This window comes from Saimiri boliviensis, chromosome 7 (assembly GCF_048565385.1).
Source record: "Saimiri boliviensis isolate mSaiBol1 chromosome 7, mSaiBol1.pri, whole genome shotgun sequence".
NCBI classification, from domain to species: Eukaryota; Metazoa; Chordata; class Mammalia; order Primates; family Cebidae; genus Saimiri; species Saimiri boliviensis.
Window position 1 is genome coordinate 27,844,124 of NC_133455.1, and position 4,275 is coordinate 27,848,398.

Here is a 4,275-nt window from a genome sequence, read left to right on the forward strand (position 1 = left end):
GTTATCATCACATATCGTATTTTAGCATAGCATAGTATAGCGTAGCACAATACAGCATAGCATAGCATAGCACATGTGCAGCAATTAACTGTGTCTGCTACAGTATACATTTCCAAATATATGGGCCTACAACCGATAATGGTGTTTTCTTGTGGTGATTGCAATCTCTGTTGTAAATCTGTGGATGTGCCTCCTTTTGCCTTCCCATAGTGTTTATTTGCAGTTTTTTCTTCTTGATTAGTCTTGCTATATATTTGTTCATTTTATTGGAGTTTTCAGAGTCCACTTTTATTATTTTTTTTACCATCTCCCTCTGTTATCTGTTTTGTTTTCAATTTCATTTATTTCCAGTCCTCGCTTTTTTTATTTTCTTCTTCCTAATTTCTTTGGGTTTACCCTGATATTATTTTTTACAACTCCTTGAGTTAAATACCAAGTTCATTTAAGTCTTTTTTTTTTCTTCTGAATATTGCTTAAATTGCATTGGATAGTCTGGATATTTATTATTTTCATTGTCCTTCAGTTTTTAAATTCCTTATAATTTTCTTTGCCTATTAACCCATGAATTATCTAGAACTTTTAAGTTTCAAAATAAATTTAGTTTTCAAATACATTAATAGTTTTACTCTCGATTTTTAAGTTGTTTTGGAGAGAGTTTTCATTATGAAAGAGATTCTTTGAAATGCATTGGGACTTTCTATGTTATTCTCCTTATGTTTAATGTTTGAATATGATTCAAAACACTTTCTCATAGCATATGCTACTTATTCAGTCTATAAATAACATATTTTTACAGACAGCATTGAATATATGTATTTATATCTCTGTGTTTAGACTGTTAGTTCCTTGATGGTAGAGGTAGTATCCTGTACTTTTTATTTCCTACGGCACTACAATAGCACATAAAAGGTCTGTGTATGAGTGCAAATGTGGGAAGAAAGAGAGAGAGAAGGAAGGAGAAACAAAAAGAGAGAGGGAGAAAGTCATTATAAAAAGACTTTTTTGTTGTTTGTTTTTGAGAGGAAGTCCTGTTCTGTCACCAGGCTGGAGTGCAGTGGCGCCATCTCGGCTCACTGCAACCTCCGCCAACTGGGTTCAAACGATTCTCCTGCCTCAGCCTCCTGAGTAGTTCCGCAGGCACACATCACCATGCCTAGGTAATTTTTGTATTTTTAGGAGAGATGGGGTTTCACCATGTTGGCCAGGATGATTTCAATCTCTTGACCTCGTGATCTACCCGCCTCGGCCTCCCAAAGTGCTGGGATTACAGGCATGAGCCACCCTGCCCAGCAAGACTACTTTTTGTTTTAGCTACAATGTTGCTAACAAACCACAATACAATATTAAAATTGTATTATTAATCCTAGGGCTGGATTTCAAGACAATTCACATATCTTTCTGAAAATAATAATAATGAAAATATTTTGAATACTCACCATGGATCAGGCCCAATGCTGACTACTTTGCATGAATTTTCTCATTTAATCCTCATGAAAACCCAAAGAGTAGGTTTTATCATCATAGTTACTTTACAGATAGAAAACAGAACCATGGGCTCACTCAGCTTCCTTTTACTCTTCTGGTCAAGTGAAACTATGTTTTCCTGAGACTTAAATGTACTCTTTCACCCTGATGTCAGATATTTTTCTCATCATTATGAGGAGAGCAGAAAATGTCATTCTTCACTAGAGGCAGAAAATTCTTCCACATTTGGGTGAATGAATGAATGAATGTTACATTCACCATTTAATATTGTTTTGTGGTTTGTTAGCGACATTGCAGCAGTATCTGACATACCATCTTAATACTTAAGAAGCACTATTTATAAGGCAATGTGCTGTGTGCTACAGAAGTTTTTAAAAAGAGTTACATCTGATGAATGGCTTCAAGGAATCTCTAATTCAGTAAGGGGAAAACGACATGTATGACACAAGCAACCATAAAACAGTCAGTCTGTGATGCGTGCATTAAGATGGTATTTTAGCTACTGTTACAATATTGCTAACAAACCATCCCAATATTCAGTAACTTACAATAACAAGCATTTATTCTCATGCTCACAGATCTGCAGGCAGATCAACTGTGGGCCAATTCATCTGGGCTGGGCTCAGCTGGGTGGCTCTGCTTTGGACTGTGGTTGGCTGGGCTTGGATCCTAGCTCTGAGTTGTTTGTTGTGGGGCTGAAGAGGCAGTGGCTACACAGGGCATGTTCTTCTCATAGTGAATCACCAGAATGCAAGATCCAAGCCAAACTGTGACAACATATTTAAGGCTTTTATTACATCTACTAATGTTTCATTGACCAAAGCAAGTCACTTGGCCAAGACTAACATCATTGGTGCGGGGAATTGTGCTTTGTCCACAGTGAAAGAGGGGAAGGAGTAAATATTTGTTGAATAATAATTCAAATTATCACCGAGGAATACAAAATGCTTTAGGACAGAGGTCAGCAAACTATAGCCTGCAGGCAAATTTGGCCCCCCACTTGTTTTTGAAAATAATATTTTATTGGAAACCAGCCACATCTGCTCATTTACATACTATCTATTTCTGCTTCTGTATTACAGCAGCAGAGTTTAGTAGCTGCAACAGTCACTGAATGGCCAACAAAACAAAAAATATTCACTATCTGGCCCTTTACAGAAAAGTTTGCTGATCCTGCTTAAGGAAATACAAGAAGGAAACAGTCTGTCAACACAGAGGTTCCGCACCCATGCACATGCGCCCTAAGGACAGCCGACCTGTGCTACGCTCTAGACCCTCTTCCAACACATTTAGCAGGGGAAAGAGACATGCAAACATTTATTTTCCTGCTGACATGAATTATGTCATCCTGTCTTAAAAGGCAAAAATGACTCTAGTTAGTTTGGGATTTTAATAACATAGGTGTCCTCCATTATGTATCAGTCAGGATACTGGAGATGCAAACAGAAACTGACTCTGGTTAATGTAACCAGGAAAGGGATTAGCTGTAAGCCTGTTGGGTGGTCCACAGACTTGATAGGAAGGTTGGGAAACCAGACCTGGGATGCCGTCAGAAAGCCAGGGAGGCTGAGTGAAGGGAACACGCAGCCAGCATGCAATGTGCCTGTCCCCCAGTGCCACACTGCTGCCACTGTGTCTACCCCATGCTGCTGCTGTTACAAACCTAACCCCACCTTCACTTAACCATGTGCGTCTCTCTCAAAGTTCAAAGTCCCAGAAGGAAAGGTCCCAGGTCAAATGGTGTATGGGGTCAGAGAGAGTTGCTGTCCTCCTTTCAGTTGAGAGAAGGATGGAGGAGCTCTGGCTCCCGTTGTGACATAAACGCTAACCGCAACAAGTTTTTCCAGAAGTTGCAAGAAGCTTCATTTTCTGAGTAGTTTTAAAAGGCAGTTATCCAATCTGATGTGTATAACATCTGATTTAAGAAAACTGAATGCAATGCTTTTATTTGCAAATGAGGAAAACAGAAGCCCAAACAGGTCTGGCTCACAGTTCTTTTATGAGTTCTCAGAGCAAGAACTTAAACTCATGGCTTATTGTTTCTTGTCCAGATCTCTGGATGGTTCTGCCCCTTTCATCTCGAAAGAGAGAACAGAGCAATGTCACTCCCTGCCTATCCTCCTCCCTGCAGATAGTATTGAGGTTGAGGTTTGTGGATGGATCTTTGGGCCTCAACTAACCACCAGACTTGAGAGGCAGCTTTGGCCCTGGAAACCTAGAGAGCTGGCTGAGGGGTCCAGAGGAGCTGGCTAGGGAGGCAGGTACTTAGCAGGCAGCACCCACCGTACGTCAGAAAGAAGGACGATTGTGGTTTTCTCCCAGCTCCTGGCTGCAAGCACATCTCCCTGGAGCTGAAGCTTGTCCTCAGTGGCTGCCCTGTTCCCCACCTGACCCCACACTGATCCCTGGCTTCCAAGGCACTGAGACCTCTCTGGTTCCCTGGTTCCCTCCCTTTCTCCCTCAGGTCAGCCAAGAGCTGACCAGAGCTTCTAAAAGAGACTTTGCTAGGGAACCAGAAGACAGCAGCACCCATAGTGCTAAGCCTTCAGCACAGAGAAGGGTAAATTTACACAGCTACTAGCTAACTAGAGTAGATTACCAGGCACCAAAAAATGCCTGTTCCCAGGCGGTAGCCAATTTGCCCTGCTCCTCCTCTGAAAGCCTCTCTGCTTGGCAGGAGTAGCCCAAACAGGAAGCCCAGCTCCTTCGACAGTCCTGTTCCAGCAGATGGGCATGCCCAGGAGACTTCTTCCATGTCCCCCTCCTGCCTACGAACCCACTTACTCTTTG